This window comes from Lactuca serriola, chromosome 3, assembly GCF_051521515.1.
Source record: "Lactuca serriola cultivar US96UC23 chromosome 3, Lser_US96UC23_V15, whole genome shotgun sequence".
Taxonomy (NCBI): Eukaryota; Viridiplantae; Streptophyta; class Magnoliopsida; order Asterales; family Asteraceae; genus Lactuca; species Lactuca serriola.
The window spans coordinates 34,868,067-34,887,034 of record NC_136410.1 but is presented as its reverse complement, the minus strand read 5'-3'; the positions used below and the strand labels follow the sequence as shown (position 1 = coordinate 34,887,034).

At 35.1% G+C, this 18,968-nt stretch overlaps 1 long non-coding RNA gene across 1 annotated transcript; it reads right to left on the bottom strand.

Annotated features, from left to right (window-relative positions):
- Positions 1 to 17,637: 17,637 nt before the first annotated feature.
- LOC145094342 (uncharacterized) lies at positions 17,638 to 18,672 on the bottom strand. Its single transcript, XR_013703301.1, has 3 exons — positions 18,482 to 18,672; positions 18,246 to 18,379; positions 17,638 to 18,104 (listed from the first exon to the last, which is right to left on the bottom strand). It is a non-coding gene; the product is annotated as an uncharacterized LOC145094342 (long non-coding RNA).
- Positions 18,673 to 18,968: the final 296 nt, after the last annotated feature.

Below are 18,968 nucleotides of genomic sequence, written 5' to 3'. Positions count from 1 at the left end.
TACATGGGGAACAATTTTTAACTTGAATGAAAGATAGAATAACATACCTTGTTGTTGCTTATGATCCTTGAAACCTTGTGAGCCTAGCACCCCAAGTGTGATGCCTCAAATGATTCACATAACACCAAATGCTTTTGGAATGACTTTAGAGAAAATACACACTTCTAAAATCGGCCTAGCCCTCTTGTTTCTTATGTGTAACCGATTTTGGTGGAGAATTCTTTATATAGTCTTAACACATCTAGGGTTACACCATGTAAACCCTAATGTGTCATGACTCTTCATTTCCATGACCCATGGGTTTATAACTTCCATGGAGCATCCTATGGGTGGAACCGAACTTGATAATCCATGGAGCCTCTTAGCCCACTATACAAGTTATGGATGATTTACATAGTCAACCCATATATTTAATTAGTTATCTTTTGATCACTTAATTAATTCTAAATTAATTCTTGATCAAACTAAGTAAATAATATTATTATCATATTAGAGATATATAATATACTAATAATCCCCAAGTGTTATTTCTCTCATTTAGTATATCCAGTTGCATGGTGCCATGCAACCCAAATGGACCATGCTGGGTCGGGTCAGGTACATACCGGAAATAGTTATGGATTTAGCCAACTTATCCAACAGTCGCCCACTTGGATAAGTCTAATAACTATAACTGTAATACTTCAGGAACCGAACGGCAATCGTCGCTCTTTCAAGGTCTCTCGGAACTAAGAAGATGATGATACACTATTTAAGATAAGTGAACATATAATCCTCTATTCGAGATATCAGCCGGACAAATACATGGAACAACGTCTTACTTATTGTCCAGCAGTTTGTTTCCCAATTTTCGATTTGTTTGACAAAGAACTTAATTGAACACATCAACTTAGTTCTGACCGGGCCCGGTACATAGATCAAAACAAAATCATCGAGGGGCCCAGATATCAGCTTCAAATCCAAGAAGGAACAGATAAACTTCGACTCATATGTTTGTTCTACCACTCATTGAATTATACACAAGAGCACGTTTTATAACATCGAGTTACCAATGCGTTTTCGTACAATCAATGCATAACCAACTCATAAGTAACAAATCATATCTCTAGGTTTGAAGACTTATATAATATTACCGTCTCACGATCACTCGAGATAAATTCCATGAAGTGATTCCAGTAAGCGTGGGTTGAGTCCAATGCTCAGAACTTATGAGCACTCATGATTGTTGTAGCCATGTCCAACACCTTAGACCTCTGCAACAATGATGACAGTCTTGATTTATACCTACTTCCAACATATGACCGACTGTGGAGGTTCGAATAATATGATATACCAAACATAATTACTCTGGAAGTCAAAACATGCAAAAGAAATATAGTAAACGATTGACAAGAGATAGCAACACTTTACTCATAAATAAAACACATTTTATTCATCATCTAATGTCAATTACACTTTACAAATTTCAAGGTTATCTAACTACTAAATCTAATATCATCCTTCAGCCCTATGCTCCGAGCATGCTGGAGATGCTTAACCCGAGTCAGTCCCTTCGTGAGGGGATCTGCTGGATTCTCATCCGATGATACCCTATTTGCCACGAGGAGTCCTTCTTCTATTCGATGTCTGATGAAATGGTATTTTCTGTCGATGTGTCTGGATCTCCCGTGATCCCTTGGTTCCTTGGCTAAGGCAACATCACTTTAAATATCACAGAAAATTTCCATTGGCTCCTTAATAGCTGGTACAACTCCAAGGTCTCCAATGAAGTTCTTCAGCCATATCACCTCCTTTGTTGCCTCGCTAGCTGCTATATACTCTGATTCGCAAGTTGAATCAGCCACTGTCTCTTGCTTGGAACTCTTCTAAGAAACTGCTCCTCCGTTTAGGGTAAAGACCCAGCCTGACTGAGAGGGGAAATTATCCCTATTAGTCTGAAAGCTAGCATCACTATACCCTACAACTCTTAAGTCATCACTCCCACCGAGGATAAGAACCCTGTCCTTAGTCCTCCATAGGTACTTGAGGATATTCTTTACCGCAGTCCAGTGTGCGTTGCCAGGGTTCCCCTGATACCTGCTAACCATGCTCAAGGAAAAGGCTACATCATGTCGAGTACACGACATAGCATACATGATCGATCCTACAACCGAAGCATAAGGTATTCGACTCATTTCTACTATCTCAGCCTCAAAACTAGGGATTTGTGTCTTACTCAATATGGCGTTACTCTGGATGGGTAACTCTCCTTTCTTGGAGTCCTGCATGCTGAATCTCTTCAGCACCTTATCCAAGTAGGTACTCTGACTAAGTCCAATTAGTCTTTTACTCCGGTCTCTCAAGATCCTTATCCCTAGAATATAGGCAGCTTCTCCTAGGTCCTTCATAGAGAAACACTTCCCAAGCCAGGACTTAACTTCCCGCAGAGTTTGGATGTCATTTACTATGAGTAGTATGTCATCCACATACAATACCAAAAAGCTAACTATACTCCCACTAGCCTTGACATATACACAAGATTCATCTTCACTCCTAGAAAAGCCAAATTCCTTGACCTTCTCATCAAAGCAAAGATTCCATCTGCGAGGTGCATGCTTTAATCCAGAAATGGATTTCTCAAGCTTACACACTCTATTAGGGTACTCTGTATTGACAAAACCTTCTGGCTGACTCATGTAAACATCCTCAGCCAACTTTCCATTAAGGAAAGCGGTTTTGACATCCATTTGCCAAATTTCATAGTCATGAAATACAGCTATGGCTAACAGAACCCTAATAGACTTAATCTTGGCCACTGGAGAAAAGGTCTCATCATAATCAACTCCCAGAGTCTGTGAGAAACCCTTTGCAACCAGTCGTGCCTTATAAGTGTGTACCTTACTATCCATGTCGGTCTTCTTCTTAAAGATCCATTTGTACCCTACAGTCTTACGACCTGGTACATTCTCAACCAAGTTCCAAACTTGATTGTCATACATGGATTGTATCTCGCTGTCCATTGCCTCTTTCCACTTGGCTGACTCAGGGCCTGCCATGGCTTCCACGTAATTGTTAGGTTCATCCAGACCTATCAGTGTCTCATCACTGATAAGTGTATCACCTTCCGCAGTAATATGGAATCGATAGTAATGCTCAAGTGCATTCCTAACCCTTGTGGAACGCCTCAGAGGTACAGACTTGTCAATTGGCTCAACAGGAGTTTCCTCCTCAAGTTGAGTGCTAGGGTTTGAAGTTCCTTCACCGCTTGACTCTTGAATTTCTTCAAGGTCAACTTGCCTCCCACTGTTTCCTTGGCTTATGAACTTTCTCTCTCTCTCTCTCTCTCTCTCTCTCTCTCTCTCGGAAGAACGCCCTCCTAGATACAAAGACCACATTTTCACTAGGTCTGTAGAAGAGGTAACCAAAGGATTGTTGTGGGTAGCCGATGAAAATACACCTCTCGCTTCGAGGTTCGAGCTTATCATGAGTCTCGCGTCTCACGAAAGCCTCACAACCCCAAATCTTGATGTGGTATAGTTTGGGTACTTTACCAGTCCACATCTCATGAGGAGTTTTGGCAAATTTCTTTGTAGGGACCAGATTAAGGATATGGGCGGCAGTCTCTAAGGCATACCCCCAAAATGAGATTGGTAGCGAAGCTCGACTCATCATGGAACGAACCATATCCAACAAGGTTCGATTACACCTCTCAGCCACACCATTCAACTGCGGTGTCCTGGTAGGTGTCAATTGTGAAACAATCCCACATTCCATAAAATAGTCGAGGAACTATGAACTAAGATACTCACCACCTCGATCGGATCGAAGCATCTTAATGTTCCTGCCCAATTGATTATCGACTTCCTTTTTAAACTCTTTAAACCTTTCGAAAGTCTCTAACTTATGCTTTATTAAGTAGAGATATCCATATATACCGTAATCATCAGTAAAAGTCAAATAATAACGATTAACATCCCTTGTGGCATGTTTGAAGGGCCCACACACATCCGTGTGTACAAGATCCAACAAACCTTCACCCCTCTCACAAGAACCTATGAAGGATGACTTTGTCATTTTTCCATGTAAGCATGATTCGCAACTATCATCTAACTTTAGGTCAAATAACTCCAAGACTCCATCCTTTTGGAGTTGGCCTATGCGTTTCTTGCTTATATGTCCAAGACGACAATGCCATAATGATGCTTTATCCAAGTTATTATCATTAACAAAATCAATACACAAAACATTATTTCCTAAGTTATCAACCACAGATACAGTTTCATACACACCATCACAAGGTAATGCTTTAAAATAAAGAACATTATTAAAGAAAGCATTAATCGAACCAACTTCATTATCAAATGAAAAGGTGAAACCTTGTTTATACAATGCATGAAAGGAAATAATATTTCTTTCCATTTCTGGCGAATAACAACATTTATTCAAATCTAAACTAAACCCACTACTTAGCGATAAAGTATAAACTCCAATCTTGGTGACAGGTAAAGCTATCCTATTCCCCAAGATTAAGTTTATTCTTCCTTGCTCCACATTCTCACTTCTTCTTAGTCCCTGCAAATCAGAACAGATATGAATACCACAACTGGTATCAAGGACCCAAGAGTTAGAATGGGGTGAGTTATTAGATAAGATAGTGTAAATACCTGCATGGTTGGGTTTAACTTTCCCATCCTTCACATCTTGCTGGTACTTTGGGTAGTTTCGCTTCCAATGTGACTTTTCATGGGAATAGAAGCATTCAGCCTCTTTTGGGTCAGAAGAAGGAGTGACGAAACCTTTCTTGGTTCCACTTGAAGAAGAGCCATCAAGGGTCGTAGCCTTGGTAACCTTCGAAGAGCTCTTCCTCTTCTTCCCTCGACTTTTCCCGATTTCCAAAACCGGGGCGGATTTTGGAGTAAGAGTGTTAACAACCGACTTCCCCTTAAGATCTGTTTCTACGGTCTTGAGAAGTCCCTGAAGTTTACTGAGTGTGACCTCTTCCTTATTCATGTGATATGTCATGTGGAACTGATCATAGCACGATGGTAAGGAGTGCAAAATGATATCTATTGCAAGCTCCTCAGGGAAGTTCACATTAAGCTTCAACAACCGATCCACATACCTTTGCATTTTCTGCATGTGGCTCGTGATGGACTCTCCGTCCTTCATCATGGTTGTTATCATGGAGCAGATGATTTCATACCTCTCTTGTCGTGCACTTTGATGGTATCTTTCCATCAAATCTTGGTGCATTTCATAAGGGTAGAAATCCTCATAAGACTTTTGGAGTTCCGCTGTCATTGTGGCCATCATGATGCAAGCCACTTTCGTAGCATCCCTTTCATGTGCCTGAAACTCAGCGATCTCCTGGGGAGTTGCAGTGGTCTCATCAATCTCCTTAAGCTCCTTGTCAAGGACATATTCTTTGTCCTCGTAGCGGGTAATCATCCTGATGTTTCTGATCCATTCATTGAAGTTGGATCCATCAAAAGTGACTTTCCCACATAAGTTCATAAGGGTAAAGGAGCCATTAGGATTAGAGCCAGAAGCAGCATTGTTGGAAGACATCTGAAAGAAAAGGACAAGATTAGTTTAGATATTAAGAGAGTCCTTAATAAAACACCCAAATATAATATTAAGGCTAGGATTCAATCACAATATATTATAACTTAGAAGAGGTATGTCGTAATCCAAGCTATAACATATTTGAAAGGTAGGTGAATGACGATTCACCAATTTCCACCATGAAAAACAAAATATTGAATATTAGGTTTTTAATTGGTTCTTAGAAATTCCTAGATTCTTTTGAGATTCAATGAACTTTTCAAAGGCATGTTTCAATCTCGAGTGTGCCTTCCAAGTTTTGTGACTGGGATACCGAGGATCACAAAATGAGGTGTGAAGTAACCATGCAAATCACTTGGTACCCTTAAAGTTTATCACTCAATCGATGTGCCGGTAAACCACACACGCTCCACCGATACTATGATAAACCTTAAGTCACCCTTTACCTACCTTGTTAAGTCCAAGTTAGTGTGTCGGTTAACCACACACGCTCCACCAACGACTTAAGCAAAGTGTAAAGTGTAATTTCATGGATTAGCACCTTATTCACATTTTTCCTAAAGTAACTAAGATTGGGAATTTAATAAAACATTTAGTTACTTTATAATATTCATCATACTTTTAATGATAATTTATAAGTCTTTTTCCTACCCGTTCGGATAATGACCCTCCACCGAGCAAGGAAGCGGTAGGTGAGAGTGGACACCCATTAAGTTGCCATTTTATAGGCAACAACCTTATACCCCCCTTATAGACCGGCTTCGTGAATGAGGCGTACTAGCGGTAAGACGACTTGATCTTATACATATATATATATATATATATATATATATATATATATATATATATATATATATATTATTAACTTATAATATTATAAGTATAAGGGTTGAATTTTAACTTTTAAAATTCTAAGGGTTGGAACTAAAGTTTTAATCAAGACTTTACTTGTTCCAAAACTTGAGGGCAAGTTTTGTAGACTTTCAAAACTTTTCATTTTTTATAACTTATGAATTTAGAAAAAGAAGACTCTTCATTTTTATAACTCTAGTGTTCTTTTAATGGATTTAATAAAAGCGTGACTTTTGGCTTTCCATAACTTGAGGACAAGTTATGGACTCCATTAAAACACTTTTTTATCATGAATTAAACTACCATGAAGGTTACAAGCAATTCCTATGATCATCTAATCTTCATAAGTTCAAGAACATGAATATGAGCATTTCAAGAATCAAAAAATTACACTTAAAAACCTTGTAATTTTGATAATTGCCATTGCAAATGGATTAGCATAAACATTACACCATCTAAAACAAGTTTTCAAGTACCAAAACAATTTAGGGTAATGTTTCTAGTCCATTTCCAGCAACAAAAGTCGAAAATCTGCATTCTGAGGCTCCTACTCGTCGAGTGCACGAACCTACTCGGCGAGTAGGATGAATTTACACATGAACTCGGCGAGTCCCCCCATGGACTCGGCGAGTTCAGCAGGCAGACAACACAAAATCGACTTTTTTCAACAATTTTGCACAAATAACAAACAAACACGCCTAGGCTCTGATACCACTGATGGGTTTTGAGCATTCTAACACTTCCTAAGTATACATGCAACCCTAATAACCTTGGATCTATGTTTGTCTAATAATCATGCAAAGTTGAATTCCAAGGTTATATTCCTATCTAGTATACATGGGGAACAATTTTTAACTTGAATGAAAGATAGATTAACATACCTTGTTGTTGCTTATGATCCTTGAAACCTTGTGAGCCTAGCACCCCAAGTGTGATGCCTCAAATGCTTCACACAACACCAAATGCTTTTGGAATGACTTTAGAGAGAATACACACTTCTAAAATCGGCCTAGCCCTCTTGTTTCTTATGTGTAACCGATTTTGGTGGAGAATATGTTCTTTATATAGTGTTGACACATCTAGGGATACACCATGTAAACCCTAATGTGTCATGACTCTTCATTTCCATGACCCATGGGTTTGTAACTCCCATGGAGCATCCTATGGGTGGATCCCAACTTGATAATCCATGGAGCCTCTTAGCCCACTATACAAGTTATGGATGATTTACATAATCAACCCATATATTTAATTAGTTATCTTTTGATCACTTAATTAATTCTAAATTAATTCTTGATCAAACTAATTAAATAATATTATTAATATATTAGAACTTATAATATATTAATAATCCCCAAGTGTTATTTCTCTCATTTAGTCTATCCAATTGCATGGTTCCATGCAACCCAAATGGACCATGCCGGGTCGAGTCAAGTACATACCAGAAATAGTTATGGACTTAGACACCTTATCTAACACATAATTCTTGCCATCCACTGACAAATCTATACTCTAATTTCTATCCTCAAGGAATCATTGAACTCTAACCGACTTCATTCCACATGAAGGTATGATTCCCTGGACACATCCAATGATCAAACAACTCACGCAACTGACACTACCATCTTCATGCAACCATTCCTTTTCTAGAAACGATAGTTCCTTGCACTCCAAAGTTTTTCCCTAGGCAAATTTTGATCATACCTTGACAGATGACAGAACCACTGAACCCTGGCTTCACTGGAGCACTACTCTGCTAATTCCTGACCAAAAATCCTCCAAACAATACTCTTGAACGGATCCCGACGAGGACCCGGTATGATAACGGTACACGTAGAACCCACTCTGCAAGATACGTCCATCTATAGGTCCCTTAAAGGACTTCTTGACATGCAGAAGGACATATAAAAATCCTTGTTAACCTAGACCATAGCAGAGAACCGAATCGAGATCTAACTTATCTAAACTCAATCAAAATTCCAAAGAGATACAATTTCCTGATATCCACTTTGAAGTGGTAGAAGATGACATACCTGCGAACATCTGAAGAAATCCTGACCACCTCCTCCTGAGTTACCTCGATCAATCCTAAGGACATGGTGCAAAACTCCCTTTCGATCCCGATGACATGAACTAACAATAGGATTCTCCTTCCTAAAAGATTCTAAGGATCCACATGCTTTGGGCTCCAGATGAGCCCCTAACTACCCTACGATAAATCTGGCCTGAAAGTCCTCGAGATGACTATCGAGGGCTCCAAAATCCCTTCCTTGGATGAACGAAAAACCACCGAGGTCCATTCCAAAACTCTGCGAGTAATCTCCGATGAGATTAACTTTTGCGATCGCGCATCGATTGGCCCATGTCCTGCTCCTGAGCCGGAGCTAAAGTCTGAATCCCATTCTTGAGTGCTCAACACCATATCGAAATGACATGCAAGAGATATGAATATACCAAAGAATCCTCATCCCCCAGGCTTTTTAGATTTTCCAAGACTCTACCCGATTCGAGTATGGATCCTGTGCTTTTAGTAGTATGGGCCCAATACTACCTTCCACACCTATCCATACTTTCCGCAAGAATCATCCCGAATCCTCCAAGTCACCCTCTCACACTGATACTCTAAATTCTCATTCATAGCACAACCAAATCCATTAAAGCGTTCCCTAGGCTTTCCTAGGTTTCCAAACCTACCCAGTCCTCAACTGCTGGAGGATTCCCATTAACGTCAACTAGCTACCTCATGAATATAACCACATGTAACACAGATTAGATAATCCTAGGACCTCATGAATATAACCACATGTAACAGAGATTAGATAATCCTAGGAGTAAAAGACACATCCCTAGAATGGTTGGACTCAGACGAGATCTGCGTATTAGGGTTAAATCCATCACTCTAAGATTATCCAGTCTGTGCCACATGTTGAAGGGTTTTTAGCATTCTAACATTCCTAAGGTGTACATGCAACCCTAAATACCTTGGATCTATGTTTTCTCTATTATACATGCAAACTTTCATTTTCTAAGGTATTACCCTTGCTAGCATACAAAACTTTGATACTTGGGTAATAAAACAAGTTAGATAACATACCTTTTGTTGTAGCTTGTTGCTTGGAGCTTTAAGAGCCTAGCACCAATATTGTGAATGCCTCAAGTGGAATCAAAAATCACCACTCACACTTGGAAACTTGGAAGAGGACTATTTAGCTCACAAAAATCAGCCACACTCTTGCAAAGACTCTGGGTGCCCATTTCTTGAAGCAAAGGGCTTCTTATATAGTGTGGTTACATTAGGGTTACACCATGTAAACCCTAATGTGCATGACTTTCCACATTCCTCATGATCCATGGGTTTTAACCTCCATGGAGTATCCATGGGTCACTACATGGGTTAAGCCTAACATAAGGAATCATAAATCATTAGCCCACATTATAAGAATGAACGATTTACACAATCAATCCCTATATATTTAATTAGTCTCTTTTGATCACAAAATTAATTCCAAATTAATTCTTGATCAATACTAATTAAATAATATGATTCCATATTAATATATTATAACTTATAATATATTAATAAATTATAATTATCCTCTTCTCAAAAGTCCAAATTGTTCCGGTGAAGTGCAACCCAAATAGACCATGCTACTCTTGGGTCAAGTACATACCAATTATAGTTATGGACTTAGACACTAATCCAACACATGTGACTTAGCATAATCACTTAGTAGCTAGTTCACATTGCTAAGAGTCCCACAAAGCACAAAGCACGTAGCATTTAGATAATGGAAAATCAAACCAACATACTTCAATCAAACCATTCTATCACTGATAAATCAATACTAGCATGCAATTCATTAAGCACATACAGTAGGCATATAAGGCATGCTTCCTAGATCCTTAGCCCTAACCTAGCATGCGAATCACATTATCATATCATATCACGTAACAAACATGTATTGGTATTTTGGGAACCACTTACTTGAGCTTGGCCGATTGCATACATCACACCCCTTTCTTTGCTTCAAAATTCTTTTGTAATTAAATGTTTATTTTATAAAAATTTCATCAAACCCTCAGTTTGAGTTCAGACACACGAGAGTATGCCTGAATTCCTCAAACCAAGGCTCTGATACCAACTAGTAACATCCAAAAATTCAAGACCAAAAATTTCATTTTTAATATAACTAAAAACACTATTATAAATTTGTTCACACGTTGAAAAACATTTATCAGAGTTCATTCCCAAAAATCACACATTGCGGAAAACCGTAAGCACGTTCCCCAATACCACATACCATAAATATCAACATATTGCCTAGCATATCTAGGTGCTGGCCTACCCCTTCAATCTCTTTCAACCAAATACTATCTAGCACATAAGCACACAAATCACATATGGTCATACATAACCATGAACCATACATATATCATAATCAATAAAGATGCCATGTGCAGAACATAGTCTTGCCATTATGCCACGGGCCGCCACGTGGTCTTTCTTGCCAAGCTGGGTGCCACCCCCTCGGTCTTAAAGACAAGTGCCAAGAGCCACCTCCAGATCTTTCATGCAAGCATCACAAAGACAACTAGCATACACACTACTTTACTTAGCCAATTAGCATACAGTGTGCCAGGAGCCACCTCCTGGTCTTTCATACATAATGCCTAGGGTTAACCCCTGCGTCTTCCTATCATGCATCAACTAAATGGGTCAACATTGGTGCGTTCGACCCATGTACACAGTGAGGAGACTCACCTCACATTGCTAAAATCTCGCGAATAAATCTCTGGTTGTTGGCTAACAGATCCCCAAACATTTAATCGTCAAATCAAAACCCAATTAACAATCGGGTTCCAATGTGTAACTATAAGTCCATAATTGGGGTAAAAAGACCATTTACCCCGAACCTAGCTTGGTCCAAGGCGAAGGCCCAAACTTTGGAGGCCTAAAAGTCAAATAATTAATCAAGGCCCAACTATGGCCCAATTTTCCAAATTGGGACCAAACCTCTTCATGGTTTTACCTTAAGGCCCAAATATTTTTATTCTAGTCCAAACATTTGACATTCCGATGGTCCAATATCTCACAATCATCAAGGCCTAATTATGACCCATTTATGGCCTAATTTTCCAAATTAGGCCTAAACCCCTCACATGGGCCTTACCCTAATGCCCATCAAAATATTCTAGTCCATATTCTTGTTCTTGGGTGACCCATCAATAGCCCAATCACCAAAGCCCAACAGAAAGGCCCAAATTAAGGCCCAAAAAAATTAGGGTTTTCACATAAAATGACGATTAGGGTTAAGTAAAAACACTTAACCCATTAAGGACTTAATCTATTAATTCCAATATTACGTTAAGTTAATTTAAAAGGAATATTAATTAATATTTTAAGTCTAATAAATAGTTTCAATGCGGGTCCCGCTAACTTCCAAATTAGGGTTTTCTAAACCCTAATTAGGGTTTACAACTCATAAGTTAGTTAATTAGTTAATTAAATAAATATATATGTGTGTATAAATCGGACACCACTTGCTACCACCTCGGGTAGTGGTGGTCGGCGACGCTCCATGGCGGCAGACACCACTTAACGGTGGTGGCAGTTATGATTTTTAGGCCAAAACAATGAAAACATTCCAAACACACATACACACACATACACACAGCCACCCAAAGTGGCAGTTGGTGGCGGCAAACGGCAGAAAAACGGTGGCATGATGTGGCAGCCACCACCTCACGGTGGTGGTGGTTGCTTTTCTGGCCAAAACATTGCTCATACAACATAGTACTATTGGATTAGTGTCTAAGTCCATAACTATATTTGTTATGTATTTGACCCGGTTGTAGCATGGTCCTTTTGGGTTGCCTTCACCAAAGCAACTGGACTGGGTAATTAGTGGAGAAAGTGGCTATTATGGTTTATTAATATATTATAAGAATAATATATTAAAAGAGAAATCATATTAGTTAATTAATATTGGTCAAGAATTAATTCTGTGATCAAAAGAGATTAATTGAACTTAGGGGACTGGAATTGCAATTATAAGATTATTGGATTTTGGGTTGTGGTTCTTGTGGATTAAGGGGGTGAACGAAATTAGGGTGGAAGCCCACTTTGAAATCGTCCAAGCCTCATTCCAGAATGTTCCATTGGACTGCTTAACGCCTAAGTTATCCAACTAGGGTTTTCACTGAAACCCTAGCAGCTCAGCTATATAAGGACCCCTAGGGCATCCAAAATCGGTGACCAAAAGAACCCTAGAGTCCTTAGAGCCGATTTTGTGCCTCCATATCCTTTTTCCAAGATTAACCTTCTTGACTTGGTGTTTATGATCGATTAGAGGCATTACATTTGTGATACTAGGCTCTCAAAGCTTAAAGATTCTTGCAACAATCAAAAGGTAATCATCTAAACCTGTTTTATATGTTATTTCGATTTTGATATGCTAGATCTAGGGTTTATAAGCTTTGGATAATTTTGCATGTACAATAAGAGAAACCTAGATCCAAAATTTTAGGGTTTGCATGTGCACCATATGATTGTTGTTATGCTCAAAACCCATCAGTGGTATCAGAGATTTGATTGGTTTCAATTGTATTTGATGCATTGTATGTTTATTCATTGCTTGAAATCGAAAATTCTGCCTTCTTCCTGATAGACTCATCGAGTCCCCTAATGAACTCGACGAGTCAGATGAACTCGACGAGTCCAAATGGTGACTCGGCGAGTCGGAGTGTCAGACAGAGGGATTTTCAGGATTTTGGCTTATTTTGACTTGGGATAATTACCAAAAATGTTTTTAATAAATAAAATCTGATTTTTATTGATATCATGTGATTATCCTTGTCAAAATAAAAGATATTTGTCAATTGATTAGATAATTATTGCTTTATATGATAAACCTTAATTATTTGAATTATTTGATTAAATTATCTTGCCATGGAATTAGATTACGTCAAAATTAAATAATCACCAATTAATTGTTTAATTATATTATTTGAATTTTGATCTTGAAAGTTTTGAAAAGTTTCAAAACTTGCCATCAAGTTTTGGAATTTAAATTTTTGATTAAAAAGATTAATTTTGAAATGTTTAATTCTAAACCCTAGAATTTTACAAGTTTAAAATTCAACCCTTATATTATTATAATATTATAAGAATAATGATTATATATATATATATATATATATATATATATATATATATGCAAAATAAGTCTTTTTGTTTTTGCACGCATTTATTACTTATGATCGTTTTTTTAAGGTTTTCTCACGACATCTTACGCAGGACAATCATTAATAAAGTGTTCGAGGCTATTCATCCTTTTGGCCCGCGCCACCGCGACCTCGGCTGCTTGGTTGCTTAGTTATTGTGGTTTGACTTATGTGTTATCGACGTCGTGAGTTCTTCATACGATCACAAATTTTAACAATTTTTATATCCAAACGCTTGTATCTGAGTCTACTACAATTTTCATTTAGATTACTTCTGTTTAAAAATCATATAGTTTTAATTAAGATATTATAAAAAAATATTCGTACATACATTCATAAAGAACACATGGATATAAAGATCCTAAGTAAAAATATACTAGTTTTTAATGGAAGTAATCTAAACGAAAATTTTAATAGACTAAAATACGAACGTGTGGATATAAAGATCGTTAAAATATGTGATCGTATGAAAAAGTTACAACGTTCAGAACACAAGACTTAAACGAAACCACAAGAATTAACCAACCAAACAGTGTAGGTCGCGATAACCATAACCATAAATAACCCGAACACCTTATTAATGATTGTGCAATGTAAGATAACGTGAGAAAACCTTAAAACAGACATAAGTACTGAGTGTGTAAAAACAACAAGGATTTATTTTGCAACAAAAAAATTATTAAGGACTGAATGTGAAAAAAATATTGACTAACTGTGTACAAAGTAATAAATATATTACCGTTTTAAGTAATTTTTTTCGTTTTAACTGGCTGATTATAAGGATTAAATGTGTACAGTTAAACAAGTTAAAAGGATAAATATAGACGAAAAAAACTAAATGATAAAATATACACATCGTAAATTATATTATATTTTTAAGTCTTTACCTTTTTTTCCAAAAAAAAAAAAAACAAAATTAACCATTTTCTTTTAAAAACAAAATCTTGGTTTTTTTTAAAAAAAAAATGGCATATACCAAAGCATATACCATATGATCCTTTTCTAGATGTCAATTTCATAGATGATATCCGCCTTAATCATGACATGATGTTGCATGATACATGCTTGATTTGTTTCTTAATCCGACTTCAAATCACCATTTTTCTTCAATAGTGATATTGGATATGCCAAGGTATGATTCTAGTTAGCATAAACGTTGCTTATTAATAACATTCTTGGATTTTCGTTCATTTTTTAAAATTTTGCATTTTTTTTCTTTTTTTAAACGTATGCATTATTTATCAGTATTTGTAGTATATTTTAAATTTTCCGATACTTGATTTTTATAATAAACAAAACTGTGAATATTGATGTAATTAGATGAGAGTAATATACAATATTTTCAAAATTGCAACTTGAATATACAGTCGAAAACAAACAATTTATTTATTGAAAATGATGTGTTTAATCAAATAAAATGGGTTGAAGGGTACAATTATCTATGTATTAGTTTTTCAGTGGATGAATAAAAATAGCATGTTAAAAAATAAGCTTCCTATTGCATTTATATGCAACTATTGCATTTATATGTAAAATTAATTGGTAGATAGTGAACTAAGTTTACATTGTGAATAGATTCACTATGAATCTGAACCAATGTCTTAAAACCCGATTTGAACTCGCCGATTGAACCGGTTGGACCAAGAATCGGGGAAAGAAGCGGTTTAACATTAACCGGTTTTATGTCTATTTTTGAACCGAAACGAACTGGTCGGTTTTTACAAAAATCCGAGTGAACAGGTTAAATTAAACCATTTGAACCGGTTAAATTGAATAAAAACACTTGAAATTGAAACATTTTACAAAATAAATTTTGATGATTTTTTCACATCTATTAAGATTTTTCTGAATAAAGACACATGATAAATCTTATAAAGTTTTTTTTTGATGCGTTTACATTCATCTATGACTTTATTCTCTTTTTAATGCACGTGAATTGATGTAAAAACTTATGGTTATGTGTTATATTAATGTATTTAGATTGATCTACAACTTGTTTTAATATATATTTTTAATGTTTGAACTCGTGGACATAAGATTTTTTATTTATGTGTGTTTGTATCTGTAGGAAAATACGAAAAAAGATGAGAATTACAAAAATCGGTTTACTCAAAGGTCGAATCGGTTAAACCGAAAACCAGTCGCCATACTGGTTCTACTAAAAAACTGTTTTTTAAAACATTGATCTGAACCGCATATAATTTTGTTATTAGCATTCACAATGTAAATCTGACTTACTACTTCAAAACTTTGATCATTCACAAATTACTTTCATGAAATTTACATCTGAATCGAAGTATAATTTTCTTTTAATTTTATAATATTTTAATATTTTGATTACTCATAAATTTATTTTGTAAAATTCACAAGTGAATTTATTCACACGGTGAATATGAATTGTATATAATTCAATTTTTAAGATTCATAATTTGAATCCAACTTACTATTATCAAACTGTTTTTCTAAACTGAATATAATTTATTCTTCAGTATTCACAACGTGAATCTGAGCTAAAATTTCGATAAAAATTTATTTTTTATACATCAACATGAATATATTTTTAAAGAGTACACAAAACTATGAATTTTGATATACGTATTTTGTTTTTCCGATAAAGAATATACCTAAATATTTAAAAAAAAAAAAAACAACAAAAAGAACATAGTTTTTATTTTATTTATTATTATTATTTTTTTTGTTTTTAAAGTAGTTTTGTAAAATTTGCAAGTGAGTTTATTCACACTTTGAATCCAAACTATATATAATTTAGTTTTCAGAATTCACAATGTGATATATATATATATATATATATATATATATATATATATATATATATATATATATATATATATATATATATATATATATATAGGTAAAGGTTCAAATAAGAACCAAAAAAGGTTAAGAACCATAAGAACCTATAATTTTAAATGTTTATAAAGGGTTTAGGGTTCAGGTTTACGGTTTAGGGTTTAGGGGTTAGGGGTTAGGGTTAAGGGTTTATGGTGTTTATAAAGGGTTTAGGGTGTTTATAAAGGGTTTAGGGGTTAGGGGTTAGGGGTTAGGGTTTAGGGTTTAGGGTTTAAGGTTTAGGGTTTAGGGTTTAAGGTTTAGGGTTACCCTAAACCTTTTATAAACATCTAAAGTTAGAGGTTCTTACGGTTCTTAACCCTTTTTGGTTCTCATTTGAACCACTCCCTATATATATATATATATATATATATATATATATATATATATATATATATATATATATATATATATATATATATATATATATATATATATGGGTGTTTATGGGTAAATTACACGAATGGTCCTTATGGTTTAAGGAAATTTGCATGTTTGGTTTCTATACTCTTTTTTTTAACTTGGACAGTCATTATTATATATTTTTGTTACGCGTTTCGTCCCTATTCAAGGTAAAAAGACTATATACCCTTATTAAATATTTTGTACCTTTCTTTTACTCGTTTTATATTACTAATATATTAAAAACAACAAACATATATATATATATATATATATATATATATATATATATATATATATATATATATATAGGCTTAGGTCATTTTATTCAAAGTAATTATTGTGTTATTGTATGCATAAATGTGGGCCAATCAGTTTTACTTATTTTAAGAAAGTGAATAATACATATTATTAATTTAAAGATAATTAGAAAATACCATCTAATTTCATTTTAAGGGTATTTTAGTCAATTAACATAAATTTTAAAAAGGAAAATTGCATATTTTAAGGGATAATAGATTCTATTAATTTTAAAAATCTGATTGTAGTGATGATAATTCTCGGATATTCTTAAAGAATATATTTATCAAAAATAAAAATATTCTTGAACCATAAAATAATAAAAATATTTTTGAACCTATTTCTTGATCATAACTTTAACAACTTCTTGGAGAATAACAATTTCTTGAACAATCAGTTGAAGAATAAAAACAAAAAATTCATAATTTCTTATAGAATACGGGTAACAATTGTTATGAATTACATGAGAATGTTACACTTATTAATAACAAAAAACACAATATATAAATCAATCTACCAGAATATACTATTACATATATATTTTTTTCAATACATTGTATATTATTATGGTAGAATAATCCTTTATTTTGAAGATTAGTGGTCATTGTTCATATTCATCCCATACAATGTTCATCTTCAAGATTCTATTCTGACAGAATCATAATTCAATATTCCATTCCAATAGAATTGGAATTCGTGATTCTATCCCGATAGAACTACAATCGTAGAAAATACACAAATCACAAAGGAAATATCGATATTTAATTCCCACAGAATCGGAATTCGCCGCCATCTGTAGCAGTGCAAATATGTGTTTGCTCATGTGTTTGTTGTAGCAGTAATAGAGTTTGATCTATTGGCTTTGAAACCAAAAGATCCGGCTTTGAAACCAAAAGCATTACTATCTTCTATTTCAGTTTAGATATGGCTACCTGTTTTACAAAGCAGTTAAAGTTATTTAACTATATTAAGGATTTTCAACCAAGTATATAATAAAATAACAAAATCTGTGAGTGTACATTGGACCACATTTTGGGTCTCTACTCTCTTTAATAAAATAAAGCACTAATTACCTTTGACTGAGAACAAGAAGAACCTTTGAGAGGCATATCATCATTCAAAGAAAAGAATAAGTGAAGCACTTCTTGATTATCAACTCATGTCTAATCCTTAAGAAGATCCATCAACATTTTGTACAACTTCTCCTCTACCAAAAATACATAAATAAAATAACATTAATACATAAAAATATCTTTCATTTCCCTAATGACAGGATTCAAGATTCAAGATTCTTTTGTGAGTGTATTACCTATCTGTTCTTGAGATGCATCAACCTGTAGTCTAAGGCAATTGCATAATCTGCTCAGCCTAAGAGCCAAACTAGACAAACCCCATCTTGCATTTGTTGTTACATTCGAATTCCTAGACTAAAGTTTGGGGCTTTATTATATAATGGTTATAATTAATCTTGATGTAACCAAGAAAAGTGGAAAAGAAAAAGAAAAAAGAAAAGAAAAGAACAGGCACTTTGGAGAATTGTGGCTTAGGTTGAGTGTATTCTGCTGTTTATTATATAATGGTTATCATTCTCCATATGTGAGAATGATATTCGTATGAAGATTGCCATGATAGTAGTATGAAGATCGAGATACGTACCAACGAGTTTTGGGAGAGATCGCCAGCTTCCATAGCTGTTTTTTTGATGTAATCAATCAAAAGGTCGTCTTCTTCCTATGCCCATGGTCCTCGCTTCAATCCGGTCTTGTAGCAGCATGGTGCTCTCACCATTTTCTCTC